Here is a 17,098-nt window from a genome sequence, read left to right as displayed (position 1 = left end):
TTCCAGGATTGACCATGGAGAAGTTGAAAGTTGGCATCTTTGATGGTTCTCAGATCCGTCAGCTCATCAGAGATCCAGAGTTCAAAAACTCAATGAACGAAGTGGAACTGGAAGTGTGGAAGACATTTGTTTTGGTAGTGAAGAACTTTCTTGGCAACAATAAGGCCAGAAACTACGCAGAACTTGTCAACAACATGCTGACTGCTTTCAGAAACCTGGGCTGCAACATGAGCATCAAGATGCACTACCTATTTTCACATATGAACCGGTTTCCTGAGAACCTGGGTTCAATGAGTGACGAGCAGGGGGAGAGATTCCATCAGGACATGAAGGAGATGGAGACCAGGTATCAGGGTCGCTGGGACGCAGTCATGATGGCTGACTACTGTTGGAATCTGAAGAGAGACCTCCCTGCCGCTGAACATTCCAGGAGTTCGAAGAAACGGAAGTTCAAGCCCTGAAGTTTGAACAGTGGTGACGCAACATGCAATTTACTTGCACTTACCTTTATCAATGCCCACCATTCAGATGACAGTAATCGATGTTTCTATCATGTAATCAATAAATGTTGTTGGCAAAACATTTTTTTTCTTAAAAACATGTTTAGGATGATATGTGTTGACAAAAATCAGCTGATAATGCCACAAAAATGTAATTGATTTTGTCACAAGATCTGATTTTTTCAAATCAACTTAGCACAAAAACCTGACCTGATGGAGAGAAACGGATGCCATTTCCTGATTCAGCAGTGCCAGAATACCCTAATTCACTTGTAGAAATCTAGACAACATTCAGAAAGTAAAAAATTGTTGACCAGTGTTCTTTTTTTCTTCTTTGTTCTTGTTCTTTTTTTTTTTTTTTTTTTTTTTTTTTTTTTTTTTTTTTTTTTTTTTTTTTTTTTTTTTTTTTTTTTGTTCTTGCACATCTTGCAAGTTTTTGTTCTTGCACATCCATACTTTGAAGCAACTTTTGAATCTGGAAACATCTTTTGAAATAGAGGTCCAGCATGATCTGAGACTGATATGGGCAAGTTATGTTCCACAATAAATCCACTAAAGAGAAGTTCCGCTCGGGTAACATCCTCTTCCTCGCTTGTCCCTTGTTTGGTGAAATAATTCAGAAGTGTACCGGTACTCGTGCTCGAAGATCTCTCCTTTGCAATGTCTGTGTGCCGTTTGCTTCCAACGTGCTTCCGAATATCATCGCGACCTCCGTGCTCAACTGAAATATCAACGCTGCATACTGTACAATACGCATGATGAATTCCTCTTTCAGACTTTCGAATACACGGGTATTGGAGACTGTATTCGGTCTTGTACTTCTGAGACCATTTCTTGGTCTTCGTAAGCTTCTTTTCTGCCATTTCGTAATCAACATCGAGGGCTTGAAGCATCGGTAACTTCGAAGTCGATGTTCCACAGCTGCAGCGCGACTCGTAGAACTCTAGCGGCTGTTAAACACCGCACGGTGGTCGCGACCGCCGGGCTGGTACGGGGCCCAGCTGCATGCAGTGAGCGTATCGCATGCATATACACTGTGCATACATACCGCATGCACTGTATTGCACACATACCGCATGCACTAAATCTCAGTGCATGATCGCCTAAGCGAGATCCAGACCCAATGTTTCGCTGCTCCTCATTTGAATTTGCATTTTTTTACGTACAATTTGGTAGCAGCGAACGTTATGGAGTTACCACATGCTATACGTAGCAGACGATGCTTTTCATTCAATTCTCATACTAGTACATTCTGATTAGTGAACAGTGCAAAAATATCAAAATTTCGGGAGGATAAGGATAGTGATCGTAAGGGCGGGAGTTTGGGTGAATTTTCGGAAGCCTCCCGATGAAATCGGGAGGGTTGGCATTGCTGAAGCTACTACAGAGCCTCTTCGGGGGCAGGCCTCCGAGACGCCTCGACACCCCACCCCCCCGAGATGCCCCGTCCAATCAGGAGGCTCATGACCTGAGGACCGGCTCCGCCCCAGCCAGATGAAGTGTTCGCCTCGTCAAGGAGAGTAGAGTGGTTGTCAAGACCAGAGAGTACTGCAGTCATCGTGGTGATTGGCTTGGTCTTGGTGGCTTGGTCTCGGTCGTGGTCTGCGGTCCTTTGCGGTGGCTCCTCGTGGTGGTGGTGACCAAGCAGCCAGGGTCATGGGCCCGTAGACTTCGGGTCGTGGCTTCGAGACCCACCGTGGTGGGTTGGAGTCCGGTTCACCGCACGAGGTGGAGAGGTACACGACAAGGCCCTGGTCCCCAGCTCGCCTTTCCCTCCTGCGCTGAGGGACCGATTAAAGACCCCACGGGGTCCATTTCGTGTGTGTGTGTGTGTGTGTGTGTGTGTGTGTGTGTGTGTGTGTGTGTGTGTGTGTGTGTGTGTGTGTGTGTGTGTGTGTGTGTGTGTGTGTCACACCAGTCTGTAAGTAGAAACTGTTAAGTGCCTGTGTCCCTTGTAAATTGCATTTCTCATATTCGGTTGTAACTCTGCTCTGTGTCTCCCTTCCCGATTATTGCCCCCATTATAAATAAACCACCCAATTGTTCAATGTACCAGCTCGTTGTATGTCACTTTCTTTCATTGGTTTAGCATGGTGCGTATTGGGAATTAGGGAGGCCGTTTGTGTGTCGTAAGTTGTCGTTTGGACAGACGGATCTTGGTAATCCCCGCTCGGTTTACACCTGGATCGGGCTCAGTAAACAGCCCGTTCCGCCTGAGGTCCATCGAGGGTGTGGTTTCCCGGTAGTTAGATGACGTGGGAACTTAAGTATAATGAAATTAGGCAATTAACCCTACCCCATGCCGTCGAAATATTGGCGACCACGGTCCGCTAAGGGACCCGTGACCTTTCGGACTTATCCGAGAGTCACGACCTAAATTCCAGGGTGTTCGGTGGAGACAACCCTACTGCTCCCCCTAGTGGTTGTTTATCACCACCGAACCCCGGCCCACAACAATATATGATACAAGTAATTATAAGTCAGGTGATGTGTTGTTTTCATCAAAGAATAAAAAGGTTTTTGGTAAGTTTAAAGAAGAATTGGGTGGGAAGGAAATGAGTGAATTTATAGGATTGAGATCAAAGTCTTATGCTTATTCGTATATTGATAATAATAATATTGAAGGGTGTGATAAGAAGCTAAAGGGAATAAAGAAAAATATAATCAAGGAAACAATAAACTTAAAACATTATTACAACTGTTTAACCTTAAAGAAGGAAGTATCGAAAAATGAATACAATAAGAAGTTATAAACATCAATTATATGCAGAAGAGATAAATAAGAAAGCATTAGGAGCTTTTGATGATAAAAGATATATTTTAGAGAAGGGAATCAATAGTCTCCCTTATGGTTATAAGTATAAGTGTTAAGATATTGGGTTGGGGATTTTAACGGGCTACCGCCGTCTTTTTTGCTGATTTACAAATGATAGAACCAAGCAATAACCAAACGAAAGAGTGGAGATGTAATCAGCCTTGGTATTTAAATGGGAAACAATGAATGTGATAAATATCAAATAAGTCTTATTGAAGAAACAACCAGGATAGAAGTATATAAAACAAATAAGCGGATAAATTTAATCCCAAATAAGTTGGAGTGTGTAAAGAAAAAAATTAATATCATTGAATGGATTGAAAACTTTGATGGTTATCTATAGGAACAATGGAAAAACAATTTACTACAATCTCAAAATGATATGTGGCTCAGGAGGTGGTCAAACAAGAGCATTAAGAGAAGTTTATCATTTCATCTCTGCTCAACAAAGATACTTAAACCAAGAACCAAGTTCCAAGTTATTCTTTATGAATATACTCGATGGAAATGAATGTTATAAGAAAAGCAAGTTATTCCCTAAAGTAGAACATGAAAAAAGATTCGTTGGTTTGCTCTTTGAGTATAATAAAAATATGAAAGGACTGTGATTGTGTTGGGGGGAAGAAGTAAGTGCTTTAATCAGTAAGTCTCAATTTTTCATTTGCTTGTATGGGAGGGAAGGTGGAGGAAGTGTCTCCCATTTTGAGCTTTTGGGGCTTGGGTCAGATAGTTTTTCCCTTTTTTCCATTCATTTGAATGGGCATCCCAAAAGCAGCATTTATCATCTTCTACTCTGGTTGCAGGGTGTTCATTTGGAAACAAGAACTTTGACAACATTGTTAAAAAATACAAAATTTCTCTAAACAGTTTAAAGAGCAGGTTTTGGGTCGCTGATGACTTCCCGTGATTTGAAGGTTGTAATAACATTAATAATCGTTGGGCAATTATTTTATTACATTTGAAACTCAAAATATGCTAATTTAATTAACTTTAAGTCAAAACTTTTGTCAGTGATCGAAAAACAGAGCGGAATTTACCGAAGATGCTATGACGTCACGTTCTCCGAAAACTTCATGAACATTCGGAAACAGCGTGTGAACAATGGTGAAATGCGAATCAGAAAGTGATTTCAGCGGCGATGAAATTGAGTGTTTTCATTCCGATATTTCCGAGGACGAGTCGGAGGATGATGGGAATTTATACTATGGAGTTTCTAGTCAGGTTCCTTGTGTAATTTCGTTGGAATTTTTTGGTGAGTAGCAAACCTATAGATTTTTGAGAAGTTTAAAATCTATTTAAATATAAAAATGATTTTTCACATTTTTTCAACTTTTGGAAAGGTCGTTTTGGGGTGGGTGAAAAACGCTTTTTTGAATTGCAATTTTAAAAAATATGAAACAATACAAAATAACCAACTGATGATGGATTACTGTTAAATGGCTAACAATGGATTTTATAAGATAATAAATTGTTGCATTTTGACTGTCGGTTGCCATGGAAACAGCATTTTTGGAGTGGAATTGCCATTTTTTTAAAATATATATATTTTTAATTATATTTACCATCGGATGGCCTAAATAATTGTTAAATATAGTGACCATGACTAACTTACACATAAGTATTATGATTTTCTAGTATTGGAACAGTTGGTTGCCATGGAAATGGCCATCTGTGCAATGAAACATTGGTGTGTCTGTTGTTCAATATCAGAAGGTTTCGGCACCTTCAATAGTAAAACGTTTGATTTTAAGTTTTTGTAGTTTGATGTATTGTAAGTGTGATCTTTTCGGGAACATAGGTGACGCCACGTCGCGACACCATGCCATCGCCTCAGGTTATGGTTGCTGGGCGTGGCATGATGTCGTGATGTGGCGCGGCGCGCGTCCAAGCACGTGCAGCACTATGACTGGAGAGGAGTCGGTAGAAGACAGAAAGACCACCGACCAACCTGCGGTGATTGAGTGAGAGGCCCAAAGACTCAGCTTCATTGCGGGAGATGCCGATGATCTTAAATGCCCTGGTTTCGACAGCGTTAAGCCGAGAAAGGTGGGAGGCAGGAGCACCAGCCCAGAGGGGAGAGCAGTACTCCATCAGGCTACGGACAAAAGCTTTGTAAGTGGTCAGGAGCTCAAGAGGGCCGAGGAAGGACTTAGCACGACGGAGGATTCCCAGTCGGCGACTGGCTTTTGAGGCGAGGTTGGAAATGTGACTTTCCCAGGAAAGGTCATGGCAGATAGTGAGATCTAGAAGCTTGAAAGAAAAGACTTCTTCCAGAGGATTGTTGAGAAAGTGGATGGGGGGGTTTTGTAAACGGTCCTTTCGAAGAGACATAGTGAGAGTGTGAGATTTGTCTGGATTGAAAGACATGTTCCACGTGTTGGACCTCGACCTTGGACGACCTTGAAAGTTATAATCGTTGTACATGTCTCATCGACCTCTATCCATTCCACGATTGGTTATTTGTGTCCACTTGGTTTGATTGTGGACGGACGGACAGACAGACTTCGAGACTGGGGTTATTAGGTCATCTCTACTGAGATGATAGAGATGACCTAAAAATTGTAGCAATGAAGTTTAGCGATAAAGTGAATTAAAAAAAATTAAAAAAAAAATGTACAAATTACGTTTAGCGATAAAGTGTGATGAGACCTTCAAATCTCCTCCGCCTATCTCCTCCACCATCACCTCCACCACCGCCGCCACCTCCACCGCCACCTCCACCAGAATCTTCCGTAAGCCGAAGTCGTCTCATCTCCAAGGTAAATACACTTTATAAACCAGTTTATTTATTTATCTTCTATTTTATTATCTTTGTATTATGTTTTGTATTAATTATTTATTATTTATAAATACATTTCTCATTTTTAAAACTACGTAACAAAGAAATTAGGGTGTTTTTTGGGGGGCTGGAACTGATTAATGGTATTTTAATTAATTTCAATTGGGAAAATTGTTTTGATATACGAGCAAACCGAGTTACGAGCTCGATCACAGACGAATTAAACTCGTATGTCAAGGTATTACTGTAATCAGTCACTGACGTATTTTGTTCCATTAGATTAACTGCTGTATAATAGGATAGGATGAGGTTAGCTTTGTGCCCGGGGGTTGGAATTACAGAAGGAGTCTATTTGGAGTTTATATTTAGTTTACGGGCATGTTAGTTAGCGCGTATTGTTGATTTCCCACTCATCTCTGCTTTTATTTTATTCAGGTAATTTTACGTCTTAGCAGTGGTTTTTATTTTGGATTCTAATAAAGTTCTATCATTGCGACATTTACCCGCATCTTCCGTTTAAATCACATAAGTTGAGGTGAATAAATTAGTCAAAGAAAATAAGGATGTTGTTTTTCTCATCTGTTTGCTTTTTATGGTGATGAATGTTATTTGTGCCCTTGATATGGCCCGAGACATAGGCACAGCCCGAGTTTTATAGGCTGTATCACGTATGATAGATTTGACATTCATGAGCTGATGATTTGTTTTTTTTATACTTGCAGAACCAACATGATGGATGAAGTACCACTGAGTGGCAAGGATTCATGCCAGACGAAAGGATCAACGAACTGGACAAAATGTGTCCTGTGCCAAGATAATTCTTCCCTGAAAGGGTCCTTAGTGTTGCAACCAAAAGTCGAGTCGTTCTGCCGTTTGATAGAGACAATACAGGAGCGAGCCACTTTACAGGATGGTGATTATGTACAGATTCATAAGCGACTTGAGGGGATGTCAGCAGAACTGTTGCAAAAGGAGAAGGCTGTCTGGCACCGAACATGCTATTCTAACGCAACTAACAAGGACCAAATTTGTTGTGCCAGGGTTCGTTATGATCAGGCACTATCATCAGGGTCGCATATCGCCAAAGGGCCAGGTCGAAAGAGAAAAATGCCCGAAGTATGTCTGGAGTCGTCAAGCTCCTCCACACCATTCACTCAGTCATCCACAGACCCCTATGACAAGGCTTTGTGCTTCTTTTACCAGAGGACTTATGGTCAACCTATTTACCTTGTACGGAGTGACAGTGCGGGCAAATCACTGAGAGAAGCTGTTTATGTTGCTCAGAACCCTGTTTTTATGACTCGATTGAACACTGCTATAGCGCCAAGTGATGCACATGTAATTGACGTTATGTACCACAGGTCTTGCTGGACAAAACATGTCTTCCATGTCTTGTGAGATCACGACACCAAAGGAGAGAAGGATAAAGCATCAATGACACAAGTTGTGAGTTTAATTGAACTGATCAACTAGGTGGATGTCCTAACCAAGCAGCAAACCCAACTCCATATGGAGGACATCGAGACAAATTATGTTAACCTCCCATGTGGTAAAGATGCCTTATAGTCCATTTGCCAGAGAACTAACCATGTTGTCCTCAAAAGTGTATGCTTTATGGTGGTTTCTTGTTCACAGGCATGCATAGACAAAATTAAGCTTGGTTACCCGGATGGCAACCATGGGGAAATCTGTTATTTTTGCGCAAATACAAGATGGCCGTCATCGACCGGGCTGAAAATATTACTTTTTAGGTAATGAACTTAAAATTACACGAGACATCTTTTCCATATAATTTTGGCACGAGGAATCGATATTTAACCTTATTTTTGTGATTAGAAGTAAATTTGAGGTCAATGTTCGAGTTCCTGGCAATCCTGGCAATGGAATGGTGTGAGCTCTGATCAGTTCGGTGAACAAACTGCTATTAGAATTGGCAAGGGTGGCCTCAAGGGTATGACTTTCTCCAGAGATGGTAGCAGAGTGGATCGATTCCTTTCCTGTCACTGCCTACATCTCAGATACAATGGAGCACATCTTCCCTGACTCCTCAAACAAGGACAATGAAGACCAAGTGAGAGAAAAGGACACAAGAATCGGACCACGTCACAAGGAGGAGGGGAAGAAGAGGAGAGAACTTGATGCAGATGATAGGCGCCGGATTTTACTTGAATTGTCGAATGTGTCTCATCCTCTTGAGAATCACTCACCACATCTGTACAACATTGCCAATGGTCGAATTGCTCCCCGAGAAGCTGAAGTGAATGTTGAGGATTCCGTGGTTATAGGTCAGAAAATGGTTGCAGAGTTCCATGCATCCCTTCCAGGTAGATTCCATGCAACCATCTCATGCCCCATCAAGACAATGGAGCACTTACAGAAAGGAGTGAAAATTGGGGACAAGACGATCTTTGATCTAGAAACCATCTTCCTCAGGCTACTGACAATTGGACAGCAAAGACAAATGGAGCTAGGACCTATCTTCCAGTTTGAGCTCTGTGCAATACCCCCCTCACTGATTGATGAATATGGGTGCTTAAGGAAAGGCAACAAAGCACCACTGGCACACAAACTCTGTGTTCAGGCACAACAGCCTCTGCAACCAGATGTTACCATTGTTGACATGAGCCAACTTCTCTGTCATATTGTCTGGCCTTTCAGGGGAACTGTCAGTCTTAGTTGAGTCCATCGAGACAAGGCTGTCTACCATTGCTGGTCAGAAGATCTTGGTCTTTGACAAATATTATGATGTTTCTGCAAAGGACCATGAATGAGTGAGGCGTGCTGGCATTGGTTCCATCAATTATGACCTCACAATAAACACATCCCTGCCTAGTCGAGACGCCATCCTGAAAAACAAGCAGAACAAGTTGCAGCTGTCCAAAGTTTTGAGTACCTATAACTTTGGTGAAGGAGTTACTGTGGAGAGCCGTAGCCATGGTGCGTTCAACCATGATGAAACAGACATTACAATGATCTCACACCTGCTCATGGCTGCTGAATGTAATGCAAGAGTGATACATATCCTCTCTGATGACACTGATGTTTTTGTATTGATGGTTTACTGGGTTTACCAGCGCAACATCCAGGCCACAGTACAGACGGAAAGGTGGGATGGAGCAATTTGGGATATCAACACCACCTGTGACCAGCTTGGCCCCAAGTGTCTGCAGCTTTTGGGAATGCACTGTATCACTGGCTCAGATACCACGTCATACCCATACGGCAAGGGCAAAGTGTCAGCCCTGAAGACACTGAGAGCTGGCAACTTCCCTGGTTTGTACTCCGCACTTGGCGAGCTGAACGCAAGCCATGAACAGCTCATGGAAGCAGGGCGGACATTCTTCTGTGCCCTGTATGTTCAGCCAGAAGGTACCACGATGAGTGAGATGAGGTACTATATGTACACAAGGAAGTCTGGCAAGCCCCTCAAGCTCATGGCATTACCTCCAACTGAGATCAATCTCTTCCTACATATTTTGCGTGCACATCTACAGACAATACTTGCAAAATCAGCTGATCAGCAGGCCCCACCTGAACTTGACATTACAAAATATGGATGGGACATCAGAGATGGAATCCCAGTGCCAGCAACTTCTGCTACTCCACCAGCCCCTTTGGACCTCATGGATGTTGTGCGGCATGGATGTAAAGCAGAGGGGAAGGCCTGCAGTACTGCAAGTTGCAGTTGTCACCATGCAAATATCTCCTGCACGCTATACTGCACTTGTGGTTGCAGTGACAAGTGCTTCAACCCACACAAGACTGTGGAAGACAGTGAAAGTGAAGTGGAAGAAGGGAGTGTCGAAGCAGAACTGGAAAGAGACGAGGATATGGAAAGGGACGAGTACAATGAATGGGAATGAACAATACGTAAGTTGTCGACTAGGCTCTATGTCCTCTGTTCCTAAGATGTCCAATATGATGACATGACAATGTGTATGCTTTCTGATTATCAACATACTGTTGTGAACCATTCATGACTTCACTTTTGCATTGGTGTTGCATAATTTTCAGCATAAATTAGTCATGGACATTTCATGTGAACCTCTATTTATTCCTGAACGTAAAAAATAAACCCGAAATTGAATTCCTCATGTCAAAATCATATGGAAAAGAGGTATTACACAGGATTATATGTTGACCGATTAAAAACTTAGCCCCATCGTCTGACCTGTAGCGGCCATCTTGAATTTATGCAAATTACAGGAGTTCCCCAAGGTAGCCACCCCGGTAACCAACCTGAATTTTATTAATGGATCCATGTTAGTCCAAAACAATCATAAAACCATACACTTTCCACATCAACAAGGTTGACAATGGAACACATAATAATGGCAAATGGACTATTAGAACATCATGTACCCACGTTCAGTAGAAAATGGCTGAAGAATAGAATCTTAGAGGCGTTACCCAATGTAAGGTCAGTGCTCCAAAAGAACAGACGCAAATCTTCTATTCTCTATTCACCTGAGACATGCGAGGAAGATATGGTCAATGCTAGCATTACAAATGACGATACAATGGACCATATGGATGCTATACATAAGCAGCTATGCTTGTTCACAAAAGTCTAGAGAACTTCTCCACCAAGGACCAACAAGATGAATATATACAAGTTTCTAGCAGTGAACAGGACGTCCCCGGAGAGTTTAAGGCAATGGTACGTTGGATAATGCTTGGCCCAGTGGAAGAGATGCAATCAGAAGCACGGACAAATGTTGTGGGCAGATCAGTATTAACTGTAAGCCAAACCATCATGTACGGCCTCAAGTCTAGGAGGCAGGCAATGTACAAACCATGGAACGAATCTGCTCTATTCCGTCCGCAACGTCAAAGGGAAAATCCTAATGTTATCGGTATGGCTCTAGCCTTCCACCATGACACACATATTTGACATTAAGTACATTTCACTGATCACCATATTCATGCATTACTTGTTTCAAGATTTGAAGGCAATACATTAAATAAACGGTAATTTGACAAAATGATAGCTGTTTCCATGGCAACCATTTCTCAAAATACATATATTTGTATTCTACATTAAGAACTGTCCTCTAGTTAACAATTATGCATCATCAGTTGCTTGCTTGCGATTAATTTTGAATTTTCAGAGCTGAAAAAAAAAAAAACGGCTTTTTACCCCCCCTCCCCCCCCCAAAAAACTTTCAAACCGCGAGCTAGAAACAACCACAGGCCGTTGCTTTGCTCTCGCGTGCCCATACGTGCGTGGCCGTACGTGCATGCCCGTACGTGCATGGCCGTACGTGCAAACCAAAAAAAAAACTTTCAAACCGCGAGCCAGAAACAACAACCACACAGGCCGTTCCTTCGCTCTCACGTGCCCGTACTAGCGTGCCCGTACATGCATGCCCGTACGTGCAACCACCCCCCCCCCCCAAAAAAAAAAACACTTTCAAACACAGGCCGTTCCTTCGCTCTCGTAAAACGACGACTGGATTGGGGCATTGCGTTTATCTATAAATGCGTGTAAGAAATCGAGAAATTATTAGAATACAGCAAGTCATCACTATGCAGAAGTGGTGCGTGCCCGTACGGAATGTTCACATGCATTCCACGAATTATCGCTTGCATTGAAGTAACAATTGCTGTGATACTTACACATAGTTAATTAAAATCAAAATCAAGTTTACCTCCCTGTCTTTGCTTGCCATGACATTCGCTGCCATTGACCATTGCCACTCCTACGCCACGGTAACTAATGCACCAATCCCCATCGTAACTGGCACGGCACGTGACGTCATCATCGGCCGGCCACACACCGGCCTACGCAGCCACGCCTACACAGCAACGTGTCCTTTCATTGGTTGGTAAATAAATGGCCATAACTTGGGAAGCACTTGTCCGATTAATATCAAACCTTGAAAAAGCACATCCTCAGGTCCCCAGCAATGTAGCAGGCAAGTTTCAATTAGATCGGATCAGTGGTTGTCAAGAAACAGTGGTCACACACACACACACACACACACACACACACACACACACACACACACACACACACACACACACACACACACACACACACACACACACACACACACACACACACACACACACACACACACATTGCTGGAATTATAGATAGATAATGCCAGCGATAGCCAGTCTACTAAATGGACCCCCGTTCAGAATATATTTTACATTCACAATTTATCAGCATTTATGTTTACAAACCAAGGCTCTCTGGTGTTTCCAATATCCCTATGGCTCTTCCACATTATATCAACACATATAACTACTCCACGGCATGTCTGAGTGCACTAACTCCTTTCCCTATTCAGAAATAAAGCTTCGACACTTGCTTCAGCATCTATCCAAATAACATTTATGTCCTTTCCAGCTGACAAAACACAGAGATTCCAATTTATAGTTCAAACAGACTCAATGGAGAGTGTTGGCCTGTGCAGGGAAATAAGCCGTGACCTTGGCGTTTATCAGCACCAAGCCCAAGTGGCCACAAGCCCAAAGTGGCCTCTTGACTTCACATGTTAGCCCAATGAAGAGAGAGTCATCCCAATAATAATAATGTATGCATTATTATTATAACAGGGATTCAAATGATGTTCTGAAGAGACCATCCATTTATTATGTATGCAACGTGCAGTGTTCAAAGCCAAAATAGCGCACAAAGTTATCAAAGTGAGAAAGCCCGAGCTTTGATCAATTTTGACTCCAACACCCTAACCAGAGCACGAGTGGGGATTCTCACATGGAACACACTCACCATCAACCCTCCCCACAAACATTCCATTCGTTCATCATTTGGAGCAATGCACTCATATCTGAGGGATATTTTAAGTATCGATCACGATATGTATTCATGTTTAAACAGCAAACAGAAGGAATCAACAACGCACACATAACAACAAACATCATAAGCCAGCCACCAAAGCATGAACAGAAAAGTTCAAACACATGCTGCTTCAACTCTCCGTCTGAAGTTTAGATTCAAGTGATTCATTCCAAGCACAACTTTGGCTGTTAATCGTGACTCTTGATGAAACGAGGATGAGTTGAACATTTCTAGGGAGCCACTGTAAAAACAACTGTTTAAAGAAGTTTCCCTCTAATGCATTGGTGTCAAGAAGTTGATGCATTTTCCTGAAGAGTTGAGAAGGCTCGCCGTCTCCTAACTCTTCCAAAATGAGTAACCGGCGTCGGCGTTTCTATTCAGAAAGTGACGTTCTTTGAATGAGTTCTGTCTTTAACTATGAACCAGAATAGCACTAAGTTCCTTGACTTTGCAAGAAGTCATGGACTTGGGGTGGCTGGTTCATGGTTTCATCGCCCACAAGCTCATCGCTCGACTTGGTATTCCAACGCTGGCGGTGTGGCAAAGGAGATTGACCATGTCCTCATTGACGGTCGTTGGAGGCTGATCCAGAACTGCAGGGTCTACCGGAGTGCTCAGTTCCTCAATACTGATCACAGGCTTGTTGTAGCAACTCTAAAGCTGCACCTTAAATCCTGGAGAATGGTACCATCCCAGCCTAGGCTGGATGTTGGCAAGCTCAGGGATGAGAGAGTAGCTGAGGAGTTTGCGAACAGGCTGAGTGGACACTTGGGGGGTCTGGGTGCTTTGGGGGGTCCTGAAGAGTTGTGGAGTGCCTTCAAGACCACCGTCCTTGATGTTGCCGGTGGATGTCTTGGAGCTCACCGCAGGGCAAAGAAGAATTTTGTCTCTCAAGGGACACTGGATACCATTGACCAGAGTCACAGGGCCAGGCTGAATGGCAGAGCTGAGCTGTTCAGGGAGCTGAGGCGTAAAACTGTACGTGCACTGAGGGTGGACAAGGAGGCCTATGTGCGAGGAATCTGTGAGGGGGTAGAGCATCACCTGTGGACAGGTGATTCTCGTCCCGCTTACAGGGAATTCGCGCATTGCGTTCATCCAAGCCCATCCCTCGGAGCACTGCAGTTCGAGCAGAGAGTGCGAGGCTCTTGACAGAGGAGTCTGAAGTGAAGGCCCGCTGGGCCGGTTACTTTGAGTGGTTGTACCAGGCTGATCCCCCAGCTGTCGAGTTGGACGTCAAGGGTGTTACAATCCCTGTTGCTGACCCTCGAATCAACTGTGGTCCACCTTCGCTTGTGGAAACACGGGCTGCGGTGAACCAGTTGAAACGGGGCAAAGCTCCAGGGATCTGTGGCATCCATGCTGAACTTCTCAAGGCTAGTGGAAATGCTGCACTCGTGTCGTTGCATGCAGTTTTGTGCTCGCCTGGAACACAGGCATCATCCCAACTGACTGGAAGAGGGGCCTTGTTGTCCTTCTCTGGAAAGGGAAGGGTGATCGCCAAGACTGCAACAACTACCGAGGGGTGACGCTGTTCTCAGTGTCGGCAAGGTCTTTGCTCGGATAATTCTTGATAGGGTTTGCCACCATCTGCTTGAGCACCAGCGTCCAGAGCAGTCAGGCTTTACACCAAAGAGGTCAACGATTGACCGTATCCTTGCCCTTCGTGTCCTCACCGAACGCAGACGAGAGTTTCGGCAGGGGCTGCTTGCAGCCTATGTTGATCTCTGTAAAGCGTTCGATTCAGTGAATCGGGATGTCCTCTGGAGGATTCTTGGTCTTCGTGGGGTGCCACCAAAACTCATCGATCTGATGTCTGAACTCTACTCTGGTACTGAGAGTGCTGTGAAGTGTGGTGGTACAATCTCTGACTTATTTCCAGTTGTCACTGGAGTTCGTCAGGGGTGTGTACTGGCCCCCACACTTTTCAGCACTTGTATGGACTGGATTTTAGGGAGGATGTCGGAGAGATCAAGCTGCGGTGCATCGTTTGGGAATGTCAAGATCTCGGACCTTGATTTTGCAGATGATACAGTCATCTTTGGGGAGACTTTAGACATCCTTTTGGGGGCCCTCGAGGTGCTGAAAGAGGAGTCGGAGCCGCTGGGATTACGGGTTTCTTGGGTCAAAACTAAGATCCAGGCTTTCGGTGACATCTTGGATGCTGCTGTCCTGTCTGTGTCTATTTGTGATGAGGATGTTGAGGTCGTGGAGAGATTCACTTACCTTGGCAGTGATATTCATGTCTCTGCTGGCTGCGAGTCAGAGGTCAATCGACGTCAGGGTCAGGCCTGGGGAGTCATGGATTCGCTGGATCATGGGGTGTGGCGCTGCCGGTACCTGTGCGGGAGGACGAAAGTCCGAGTCTTCAGGTCCTTGGTACTTCCAGTCTTGCTCTATGGATGCGAGACTTGGACTCTGACCAAGGATCTGAGACGGAGACTTAATTCCTTTGGTACCAGGTTTCTTCGGAGAATCCTTGGCTATCGCTGGTCGGATTTTGTGTCCAACGAGTGGTTGCTGAGAGAGACTCGGATGAGATTTGTTACCTGCATAGTCCGTGAGCGTCAGTTGCGGCTGTATGGACATGTGGCTCGTTTTCCTGACGCTGATCCTGCTCACCAGATTCTCTCAGCGAGGGAGTCTCATGAGTGGAGGAGGCCAGTGGGCCGACCACATGCCTCGTGGTTGCAGCAGGTTGACCATCATCTCAAGGAGATGGGGATGGGCCTGGCATCTGCCTGGGGAATGGCCAGACGGAGGCCCCTGGAGTACCGGTGGAAAGTGGATGCAGCGACGCGCTGTTCTGGCACATGCTCCCATACCTGACCTGACCTGTCTTTAACAAGTCGTATTGTTGTGGGCCAGGGTTCGGTGGCAATAAACGACCATTAGGTGGAGCAGTGGAGTCCTCTCCCACCGAGCACCCGGAATTTAGGTCGTGACTCTCGGATAAGTCCAAGAGTTCAGGGGTCCCTTAGCGGACTGTGGTCGCCAATATTTCGACGTCGTGGGGTAGGGTTAATTGCCTAATTTCAATACACCTAAATACCCACGTCATCCAACTACCGGGGAAAACCACACCGACGGACTTTGTCCGAATCGAGTCGCTATCACCGACTCGGATCCGGCATAACCGAGCAGAAGTTACCAAAGCCGTGCCGGACCAAATGAACAATTTACGGCATGATCGGTATTACTAATTCTCAATATGCACCATGCCAGGCCAATGGAGGAAAGCACAGAAAACTAGCTGGTACATTTAACATGGGTATATTTATAAGGGAGGGGGACACAGAGAGCAGAGTTAATGAGGGCACCAAGATCCACGACCCTTAAGACGAACAACCTCCCCAGCCTGGCGTTCCTTTATATCTTTCTTCTCCGGGGTGAGAAAATCGCCATCTGAAGCTATCTCCACCCTCATTGGCCGGGGTGTCGTGGGAAAGTCGCCCTCTGTGGGAATCTCCACCCTCATTGGCCGGCGTGTTGTGGGAAAGTCGCCCTCTGTGACCATCTCAACCCTCATTGACCGGGGTGTCGTGGGAAAGTCGCCCTCTGTGGCCATCTCAACCATCATTGGCCGGGGTGTCGTGGGAAAGTCGCCCTCTGTGGCCATCTCAACCCTCATTGGCCGGGGTGTCGTGGGAAAGTCGCCCTCTGAGGCCATCTCAACCCTCATTGGCCGGGGTGTCGTGGGAAAGTCGCCCTCTGTGCATGATTGGACAATGGGTGGAGTCGGAGAGGCGATGAAAATCTCCGCCCACGTACGTGGTCAAACGCACGTAGGCAATGGCGCCGGTGTGCGAAGTGAAGTGAAATTTGTTGTAAAAAAAAAACTAACTATAAAGAAACTTTGCAGTGCACACATGTAATTCCCGTTAGACACAGGTCGGGGACCCTAACCATAAACACATACTTATCGAGATAACTACGCTTAGGGACTGCTGTCTGTCTCTGTGCAATGGCTTCCAAATCCGTAACAGTATGGCGTTTCTGTGGGAGGTATCAAGAGCAAATCCCTAACTTCTTGCACAAATTTCGGTTGGAGAGAAGAGATGACAGGCGAACTTAGTCTCTTATGATGTTATGGCCCTCGTAAGAAATTGGGAAACTTGAGCGAACCCGATGGCGGGGTCATTGTGCCAAAAATGAGGAAGCTTGAGGCTCACGGCAGAAACTGCGGTCTGAGG

The 17,098-nt window shown here is 44.7% G+C and overlaps 1 protein-coding gene and 1 pseudogene across 1 annotated transcript in view; one reads left to right on the top strand and one right to left on the bottom strand.

Annotated features, from left to right (window-relative positions):
• LOC147031243 (venom prothrombin activator pseutarin-C non-catalytic subunit-like) overlaps window positions 1-17,098 on the bottom strand; it is a 460,275-nt gene that overhangs the window by 442,534 nt on the left and 643 nt on the right. The gene's annotated exons all lie outside the window — the stretch shown is intronic.
• LOC147031244 (uncharacterized) lies at window positions 6,443-9,188 on the top strand (annotated as a pseudogene).

Source organism: Eptatretus burgeri, chromosome 2 (genome assembly GCF_056783735.1).
Source record: "Eptatretus burgeri isolate ZD-2024b chromosome 2, Ebu_testis_v1, whole genome shotgun sequence".
NCBI lineage: Eukaryota > Metazoa > Chordata > Myxini > Myxiniformes > Myxinidae > Eptatretus > Eptatretus burgeri.
Note: the sequence above shows the minus strand (reverse complement) of the source record. Positions and strands in the feature narration are given on the sequence as shown.